At 45.5% G+C, this 11,051-nt stretch overlaps 1 pseudogene; it reads left to right on the top strand.

Moving 5' to 3' along the window:
- The first annotated feature begins 1,564 nt into the window (after positions 1–1,564).
- LOC111968274 (tetraspanin-5-like) overlaps positions 1,565–11,051 on the top strand; it is a 68,247-nt pseudogene continuing 58,760 nt past the window's right edge.

Genomic DNA, 11,051 nt, shown 5'->3' with positions numbered 1-11,051 from the left:
GAGCAGCACATTCTCCCATAATAAAAAATAAACATTTTTATCAAGAATATTAACAATTATAAAACTATGAATATTTTTCCATAATTGTTTTACATGTAGACAATGTCAAAAGAAATGCAAATCTGTTTCTGGATGCTCAACATAAAAAAGTACAGTTAATGTCAATGTCTTTTTTGAGTTTCTTCAGGTAATGATTCACAGGGTAATACTTATGGATCATTCTGAAATAAACCTCTTTGACCTTGTTAACAAGCAGGTATTTGTGGTAATAACCAGACTTTTTCCCCAACAGATATTATTGACAAATGTATTCCAGTAAGTTGTGACATAAGGAACAGATACAATATCCCTTTGAAATAAAGCACGTATAGATCTGTTGTTCTGAGGGACCAAGGAGAAACACATGTATCCTATTGGAGAGTCAACTGGATTAAGCGAGGGTAGGTCAAGAAGGTGAGGTCTGGTTACACCTCTAAACAACATGAGAGTTCCAGATGGAATAGCATCAAAGACTATGGAGAACTCTCTAGGTGTAACAGGGATATTGTAACGAGATACAAATTCCTCATCGTTKAGTAACAATCCTTCTGCATTAAAAAGTTGACTCACCAGCAGGATATGATAATTTAACCAGTTCTTTAAAAAATAAAGACTTGTTTCTATACAAAATATCCTTATTGTTCCAAATGAAATACCTATGCGGGAAAATATGATGTTTATATATTAACGACCACGCTAAGAATACTTGTCTATGAAAAGCAGATCATTTGTTTTAGTAGATAAGGACAGGTCAGGAATCACGGATATAGCCTGGCTGACACAACACACGTGACTCACAGCACAGGGAGAGCTGTGACACAATGGTCTGGAAAGGAGGCCGTTCGTTAAAGCAATATTCGCTCAGAAATTGAGGAACGGTGTTTGATTGGTTCTCTCAATTTTTTTCTCTCCCCCTCATTGGTTAAGACTTGGTGTTGTTTGGATTTGAAATTCCAACCATTGTAATGGAACGGTGAGGCGCTCGCTCGGAGGCTGTGTGTGACTGTGCGTGTGGGTGTGTGACTGAGAAAAGACACAGAGAGCCAACCAGTAAAATCACAGCCCCCTTCATTATGGATGCATTGTGCTGACAGCGTCAAAGGGCCATTCCAGACTTAAGCCAGGAGGACTTTGAGAGTTAGGTGTTAGCCAGACTATCACTAAAATCTACAGCCACAGCACATTGATACAGCACAGCACAATCTATCCCCCCTAAGTTTAATGTTGCCAATTGTTGTCTTATTGCTGTATTGCTTAATTTTATCCATGTTAGTTTTAGTTTGGTCATTGTACAAGGTTTACATGTCACAAAAAAAGTCACACTTTAAACTGTCATATAACAAATGCAAGAATTGTCGGTCCCTCTTACCTGGTAAGTATATATTTATGTTATTCAAATACCTAAATTGTTTCCACAGGGTATATTCATCCCTCACCATTGTTCTGTTTGGTCTGTGCACTGCAGCAGGAAGAAGTACACCGGCAGTGTTGTTAACAAATAGTTCCAGTAGAGGTCGCTCTGGAAAAAGACATCTTCCATACATTTAATCAGGATGGGTTTCCTCAGCTCAGTGCAAATGACAGCGAGGTGTGTTGTTAATGTTGTTAACAAGAAAGGTGGAATGGAAAAACAGTCAAACGCTATGAACGGGAGACATCGAGAACGTATCAACAAGACAACCTTTAATTGGATTTATCTTTCAACTATCTGATTAGTTAGGGAGAGTATACATTGAACCGCAGATGACTGTATATTATTTTTTACACATCCAAAGTGTTTCTGGATCTGTTGTTAGCCAGGAAGCTAACGTTATAGCTAGATGGCGATGTGTTTGTGATTTGGCTGGCTAGTTGATTGTTTCAAGTTGTTTTATGGAGTTAGGTAGCCTGTGTGCTACAAAAATAGTAGCTAGTTTGTCACTGCCGTGATTGTAGGTTAGCAAACAAGCTAACTAACCAGTGGCGCTACATTGTTACTGTAGCTAGCTAGCCTCGACGTTTACAGGATGARYAACGTTAGCAGTCGAAAACACCAGCTTTTTAAAGGAGTCGAAGTGAGCTGCTGTGTCAAATACTTCTTGTTTGGATTTAACATCATATTCTGGGTAAGTCACTTACATTTGTATCTCACACCTGCATGCATTTATTCTAAACATGAGTTTTTCTAGTGCTGCCCGAAAGAGGAGAGAAGTTAAACTAGTTAGCTAAGTAACGTTAGTTCAAGCTATTACTCCAGCGCCGTTCCTCCAAACTACATTCAGATATTATTTAATGAACAATCCTAAAATACTGTACAGTAAGTTAGTTCCTGACGTATGCATCGCAACATTGAGTGATTTGAAACTGTCAATATTTCCATTTCCTCTGTAGCTTTATAAAAACAGTTGTTTGATTATCCATTGCTCATCTGCTTTTTATTTGACTCAATTGGGCAATATTGTGTGTGTGTGGAGTCTATTGTGTGGTTCCCAGCAGCCCTAATGTGTTCATGTGGGACAACAGAATGACAACAACAGTAGGTAGTACATTATACTGTGGGTGAGTGGGCTCCCCATATTAATCAAATCAAATCAAATCAAATTTTATTAGTCACATACACATGGTTAGCAGATGTTAATGCGAGTGTAGCGAAATGCTTGTGCTTCTAGTTCCGACAATGCAGTAATAACCAACAAGTAATCTAACCTAACAATTCCACAACTACTACCTTATACACACACACAAGTGTAAAGGGATAAAGAATATGTACATAAAGATATATGAATGAGTGGTGGTACAGAACGGCATGGCAAGATGCAGTAGATGGTATAGAGTACGTATATACTATGAGATGAGTACTGTAGGGTATGTAACATAAAGTGGCATAGTTTAAAGGGCTAGTGTACATGTATTACATAAGATGGCAAGATGCAGTAGATGATATAGAGTAACGTATTACATATGAGATGGATGTAGGTATGAAAACATTATTTAAGGCATTGTTTAAAGTGGCTAGTGGTACATTTTTACATAATTTCCATCAATTCCCATTTTTAAAGTGGCTGGAGTTGAGTCAGTAATGTTGGCAGCGGCCGCTAAATGTTAGTGTGCTGTTACAGTCGATGGCCTCAGATAGAAGCTGTTTTACAGTCTCTCGGTCCCTGCTTTGATGCACCGTTACTGAACTCGCCTTCTGGACTGATAGCGGGTGACAGGCAGTGGCTTGGGTGGTTGTTGTCCTTGAAGATCTTTATGGCCTTCTGTACATCGGGTGGTGTAGTGTCCTGATAGGGCAGGTTAGTTTGCCCGGTGGTGCGTTCTGCAGACTCACTACCCTCTGGAGAGCCTTACGCGTGTGGGCGGAGAAGTTGCCGTACCAGGCAGGTGATACAGCCCGACAGGATGCTCTCGATTGTGCATCTGTAGAAGTTTGTGAGTGCTTTTGGTGACATGCCGAATTTCTTCAGCCTCCTGAGGTTGAAGAGGCGCTGCTGCGCCTCTCTTCACAACGCTGTCTGTGTGGGTGGAATCCAATTCAATTTGTCCGTTGATGTGTACACCGAGGAACTTAAAACTTTCCACTTCTCCACTACTGACCCGTCGATGTGGATAGGGGGGTGCTCCTCTGCTGTTTCCTGAAGTCACAATCATCTCTTTGTTTTGTTGACGTTGAGGTGAGGTTATTTCCTGACACCACCTCCGAGGGCCCTCACCTCCTCCTGTAGCGCCGTCTCGTCGTTGTGGTAATCAAAGCTACCACTGTATGTGTCATCCGCAAACTTGATGATTGAGTTGGAGGCGTGCATGGCCACGCAGTCGTGGGTGAACAGGGGTACGGAGAGGGCTCAGAACGCACCTTGTGGGGCCCAGTGTTGAGGAATCAGCGGGTGGAGATGTTGTTACCTACCTCACACCTGGGGGCGGCCCGTCAGGAGTCCAGCAGTTGCACAGGGCGGGTCGAGACCCAGGGTCTCGAGCTTGATGACGAGTTTGGAGGGTACTAATGGTGTTAAATGCTGAGCTGTAATCGATGAACAGCAATTCTCACAATGGGTATTCTCCTTGTCCAGATGGGTTAGGGCAGTGTGCAGAGTGTGGTTGCGATTGCGTCGTCTGGGACCTATTGGGTCGGTAAGCAAATTGGAGTGGGTCAGGGTGTCCGGTAGGGTGGAGGTGATATGGTCCTTGACTAGTCTCTCAAAGCACTTCAATGATGACGGAAGTGAGTGCTACGGGGCGGTAGTGTGTCAGCTCAGTTACCTTAGCTTCTGGGAACAGGAAGCAATGGTGCCCTCTTGAAGCATGTGGAACAGCAGACTGGGATAAGGATTGATTGAATATGTCCGTAACACACAGCCAGCTGTCTGCGCATGCTCTGAGGACGCGGTGGGAATGCCGTCTGGGCCTGCAGCTTGCGAGGGTTACACGTTTAAATGTTTTAATCACTCGGCTGCAGTGAAGGAGAGCCCGCAGGTTTTGGTAGGGGCCGTGTCAGTGGCACTGTATGTCCTCAAAGCGGGCAAAAAAGTTGTTTAGCCTGTCTGGGAGCAAGACATCCTGGTCCGGACGGGGCTGGTTTTCTTTTGTAATCCGTGATGTGACTGTAGACCCTGCCACATACCTCTTGTGTCTGAGCTGTTGAATTGCGACTCGATTTTGTCTCTGTACTGGGACTTAGCCTGTTTGATTGCCTTGCGGAGAGAATAGCTACACTGTTTGTATTCGGTCATGCTTCCGGTCACCTTGCCCTGGTTAAAAGCAGTGGTTCGTGCTTTCAGTTTCACGCGAATGCTGCGTCAATCCACGGTTTCTGGTTTGGGATGTTTTAATCGTTGCTGTGGTACGACATCGTCAATGCACTTCCTAATGAACTCGCTACCGAATCAGCATATTCGTCATATTGTTGTTGGACGCAATGCGGAACATATTCCAATCCGCGTGATCGAAGCAGTCTTGAAGCGTGGATTCAGATTGGTCGGACCAGCGTTGAACAGACCTGAGCGCGGGAGCTTGTTGTTTTAGTTTCTGTTTGTTAGGTCTGGAATCAACAAAATGGAGTCGTGGTCAGCTTTTCCGAAAGGGGGGCGGGGGAGGGCCTTATATGCGTCGCGGAAATTAGTATAACAATGATCTAGGGTTTTCCCAGCCCTGGTAGCACAATCGATATGCTGATAGAATTTAGGGAGTTTTGTTTTTAGATTAGCCTTGTTAAAATCCCCAGCTACGGGATGATGAAGGTTTGGAGCGTGTGGGTTGTTATATGTATGTATGTGTGTGTGTGTGTGTGTGTGTGTGTGTGTGTGTGTGTGTAACTAACTGTCCATGTACTGCCTGTCCCATCCTTGACTGTTAACCTCCATATAATAGCTACTCTCACTCTGAGCTAACCTACTCTGCCCATACACACCTCTTATAGCATGGCTTAGAGTGAACTAGTGTACAGTACATGGTAGCCACTGAGTCAGTGCAGCAACACTGTCATTATCACACACAAGGAGCTGATAGGATACTAGCAGGGACAGGGTTATTGTATGTTGCAGGCCTAAGTAGTAATTATAAAACGTGTTGTTTGGATCCAGAATGCTGATTGGTTGATTTTTTTTTTTWACCTTTATTTAACTTGGCAAGTCAGTTAAGAACAAATTCTTATTTTCAATGACGGCCTAGGAACAGTGGCCTTGTTCAGCAGCAGAACGACAGATTTGTACCTTGTCAGCTCTGGGATTCGATCTTGCAACCTTCAGGTTACTAGTCCAACACTCTAACCACTTGGCTACCTGCTGCCCCTACACTTTCTGGGTAATACGTGTTCCATTAGATTTAACAATGTCCCACATCCCAGCCAGTCAATTTATATACTTAATCTCCCCTTGAAAAAAGTGTCTAGACAATATCTCCCCTTGCTACTAGACTAGCATTATATTTGCCACATTTGGGGTTTGTCTAAACCTTGCTGTCTGCCTTAACGACCTGTCAAATTTTTGCAGTTTTCTTTTGTGATCTCCACAGTGCAAATATGAAGGTGAAGAGGCAGACAGTTTCTCTGATTAAGGCAAATTAATTTATCAGCATCATTACAATGGATATGTCCAGAGAAATGGCAATAGAAACACAAAGGTAAACAAACGAAAGTGCACATCGTTTGTTTTCCTTTCGGCTGCTTGATGTGATTGTGTGTTAGCTTTAGTTAGCTAGCTAGCGAATGAGAAGTAGCTAGCTTGCATAGCTTGATACCAAGGATTTGTTTAGCATAGCAACCATTGCAAATAGAATGGATAGAAGGAACGACCTGCCCATTTTGCTAGTAACTTCAGAATCCTATAACTAACGACTGGCTTTTGCCACAGACTATTTTGTATGATGGATGGATGAAATAAAACAGATTTACTTAATATAATGTTTTTAATAGAACATGTCATTGATCTTTTTTTTAATATGTTGGCAACTGTTTTATAAAAGCAATAAAGCCCTCGATCTCAGAAATGATTGAGTAAAACACCTTCCCTAAGTGCTGTTTCCTCTCCTTGGTTTCGTCCCCGGGCATTAGAACAGCCCTTAGTCTGGAGGTTTTCACACAATAATTCCCAGGATATCAAGCCTTATTGCTTAAGTAGCCTTGTCTGAGCCAGAATGGCCCATATGTCACGAGCCTACCTCCTGTACCGGATGCTAGTCTATTGTATGTAGTGCTAGTTTGCAATCTTACAATCACAGACACCCTAAAACGAGTTTATCCAATGGCCTAAACAGTAGGGTTACACTGCTGTGCTGGACAGGCTAACATGGCCTTAACAGTAGGGTTACACTGCTGTGCTGGACAGGCTAACACATTCCCACACCCCTCCCAACTCCTTGTCTGTCTGATAAGTGCAACTGTTAAACAACAGTCCTTCCCCTCCATTCTTTACTCCTCTCCTCCTCCTTCAGCCTGCCCTCCTCAATAACAGCAGTCCTCCTCATACAGCCAGCCCTCTCCTCATACCAGTCAGCTCTCCCTCAATACCAGTCGCTCTCTCCTCAATACCAGTCAGCTCTTCCTCAATAGCCAAGTCAGCTCCTTCCTAACACAGCTTCTCTCATCCAAGTCAGCCCTATACAAGTCAGCCCTCTCTCATATCAAGTCAGCCCCTCCTCAAATACAAGCTCAGCCCTCTGCTCAATACCCAGCGCAGCCCTCTCCTCAATACCAGCCCCAGCCCTCTCTGCATACCAGCACCTCTCCTCAATACCGGCCAGCCCTCTCCATACCAGCCACCCTTCGCTCAATACCAGCCAGCCTCTCCTCAATACAAGCCCTCTCCTCAATACAGCAGCCCTCTCCTCAATAGCCAGCCCTCTCCTCAACAATACCAGCCTTCCCTCTGTGACCAACGGACGTGCTATCTGCATTCCCGTCACGTGAAAACCCATAGATCAGGGCCTAATTAATTTTTTTAAATGAACCTTTATTTACTAGGCAAGTCAGTTATGAAACTATTCTTATTTACATGACGGCCTAGAACAGTGGGTTAACTGCTTGTTCAGGGCAGAACACAGATTTTTACCTTGTCAGCTCTGGGATTCGATCTATGACCATTTCGGTTACTAGCATACACTCTAACACCAGGCTACTGCGTCCTAACTCTCACCAGGCATGCCGTCCCTAACTCTTAAACCACAGGCTACCTGCCGTCCCTACACTCTAACCACCTAGGCTACTGCCGTCCTACACTCTAACACTAGACTACTGCCGGCTCCATCACTACACTAAGGCTACCTGCGTCCTATCGCTACTAAACCACGGCTACTGCCGTCCTACGCTCTAACCACTAGGTACCTGCGTCCTACACTCTAACCACTAGCTACTGCCGCCCTCACTCTAACCACTAGCTACCTGCTGTCCTCACGCTTCTAACTACTAAGGCTACCTGCCGCCCCTACACTCTAACACTAGGCTACCTGCCGTCCCTACGCTCTAACCAAAGGCTACCTGCCGTCCTACACTCTAACCACCAGGCTACCTGCCGTCCTACACTCTAACCACAGGCTACCTGCGTCGACACGCTCTAAACCACTGGGTCTACTGCCGTCCTACACTCTAACCACTAGGTTACCTGCGTCCTACACCATAACATGCTATCCGCGTCCTCCCTATCCTAGGCACGTCCCTATAACCACTAGCTCTAACGCTCACGACTCTAATCAGGCTCCTGTGCTACACTCTAACCATAGGTACTATCCTCCTACCTCTAACCACTAGCTTACCATAGCCGTCCTCTACTCAACTGCTAGCCTAGCCGTACACTCTATAGGCTACTGCGCCCACGACTGGTTACCGCTCACACTCTAACCATACTAGGCTATGCCGCCTACACTCTAACACACCAGGCTACCTGCCGTCCATACATCTAAACACCAGGCTACCTCGCACTCCACTCTCACCACAAGGCACCTGCCGTCGACAGCTCTAAGCAGCACTAGCTAACATGCCGTCCCTGACACTCTAAACACCAGGTTACCTGCCGTCCCTACATCTAACCCCAAGGCTACCTGCCTCCCTACACTTCTAACCACTTGTCCTACTGCGTCCTACCTCTAGACCAGCTACCGACACGCCCTCCACACTTAACACTAGGACTATCCTGCCTCGTCCCTACGCTCTAACCACTAGGCACCTGCGTCCTACGCTCTAACACCAGGCCTACCTTGCCGTCCTTCACTCTAACCAAAGGCTACTGCGTCCTACACTCTAACACTAGCCTAACCTTGCCGTCCTACACCTCTAACAACTTAGGCTACCTGCCGTCCCTACGTCTAACATTAGCTACCTGCGTCCTCGCTCTAACCACAGGCTACTGCCGTCCTACGCTCTAACCACCGGCTACCTGCCGTTCCCTCTACTAACCACAAGGCTACTGCGTCCCTACACTCTACCACTAGGTACGTCTGCCGTCCCTACGCTCTAACTCATAGCTCTACCTGCCGCTCCTACGCTCTATACACTAGGCCTGACTGCGCTCTCATCTTAACCTAGGCTACCTGCCGTCCCTAGCTCTAACAAAGGCTAACCTGCGTTCCATACACTCTAACCATAGGCACCTGCCGTCCCTACGCTCTAACCACGTAACTGCGCCACCTGCTCCTGCTCTCCTCTACGCTCTAACCACTAGGCTACCTGCCGTCTATCGTCTATACCACTAGGCTAGACCTTGCCGTCCTCTTATCCTTCTTATTCCTCACGTACCAAGGGCTCCTGCCGTCCTACGCTTCTAACGACTAGGCTAACCTGCGTCCCTACGCTCTACACAAGGCTACCTGCCGGTCCCTACACTCTAACCAGGCAAGGGCTACCTGCGCGCCCTACACCTAACACACAGGCTACTGCCTGTCCACTAAAAACTCCTGGGCCCTAACCTAACCACTAGGCTACCTGCCGCCCCTACACTCTAACCACTAGAGCTAGCTGCTCGCCCTACACTCTAACAAGGCTACTGCCGCTTCTAACGTCGGCTAAACCACAAGGTACTGCCGTCCTACACTCCTACACTAGGCGGCCTAAACCTGCGTCCCTAAAATCTCCTACCACAAGGCTTAGGGTATAAAATACCCATCTATATATAAAATAATATAATAGAATCATAATATTGATACTTTAAAACAACCGCCTGTAACCATGCCGTCCTGACAACCATCACTCCTAAATCTGCTAACCATCACTTAGTCTATCTAAAACCCTAGACTTACCCCTGCGTCCTACATAAAAACACACACTCTACTAATGCCTAAAATGATACAAAAGAACACTCTAACACTAGGGCTACACCTTGCCGTCCTCTTCGTTCTCCTCTAAATTACTCTAACCACTAGGCTAACCTGCGTCTCTACTGACAAACTCTTAAGAACACTAGGGTCTAACCTGCCGTCCTTACAAAACAACAACTAACCCTAAAAACATAGGCTTAATACCTGCCGCCCTTAATAATTAAAAAAAAAACTAGGTTAGCACTCGTTCTAACCTAACCATAGGCTACCTGCCGCACTAGACTTCTATACTCTATAACCACTTAAGGGCATATCATATCCTGCCGCCAACCTAACCACTAGGGGCGTAACCTGACACCGCCTTCTCCCTACACTTCTAATAACATCAAATAGAGTTACTGCGCTCTTTACCTTCTAACAAAAATATCTAACTAACCACTCTTAACTGCGCCCCTAACTCTAAAACCACTAGGCCTACCTGCGCTCCTACCTTGACGCTCTAACCACTAGGTTAACTGCGTCCTTAGCTCTAACCATAGGTTTACCGCCGCTATTGACCCCACTATTTACACACTCTAACACAGGGGCTACCCTGCCGCTCCTATCCGGCGTTGCTCTGGTTTTATTTCTGATTCCCTTACTACAGTCCTTCCTTCCCGTTCTTGGTTTCTTTTCCTTCCTACACTTATTTCTAAGACTCACTAGGTTAGACCTGCCTGCCGCCTAACCTCTAATACTCATAGGCTCTGCCGTCCTTAACAGAACTTCTAACATAGGTTACTGCCGCTTCCTAAAACTCCTAATACTCACTCGGTTACGCTGCCGCCCTACAATCAAAAGCTCTAACACAGACTAACCCTGCCGCACACAACTCTAAAAGAAAACTACATTAGTAGGGCTAACACTCGCCCCCCTTACAACCTAACACTAGGCTACCCTGCCTGCTCTACCTCTAACCATAGGTTACTGCCGCTCCTACACTCTAACCACTAGGTTCTGGCCGCTTTCCCTACATCTAAAACCTAGGTTACCTGCCGTCCTAATCTAAACTAGGTTAAAGCTGCCGCTCCTACAACAATACACTACCTTTCTTAACAACAGGGTTACCTGCCGGCTTTCCTACAACTCTCCCTAAATAACCACTAGGTTTAGTGCCGCTTTTCTCTCCTAACACCTCTACTACTGGTTTTCTCTGGGGCTCTTCCTAACACGTCTACTACCCCAATGAATTTTTAAATTGACATTATTTCCTTATATGATCACTAAAATCAGAAATAATTGTTGCATGTCGC

Source organism: Salvelinus sp. IW2-2015, linkage group LG8 (genome assembly GCF_002910315.2).
Source record: "Salvelinus sp. IW2-2015 linkage group LG8, ASM291031v2, whole genome shotgun sequence".
NCBI classification, from domain to species: Eukaryota; Metazoa; Chordata; class Actinopteri; order Salmoniformes; family Salmonidae; genus Salvelinus; species Salvelinus sp. IW2-2015.
This window is presented reverse-complemented; position numbering and strand designations above follow the sequence as displayed.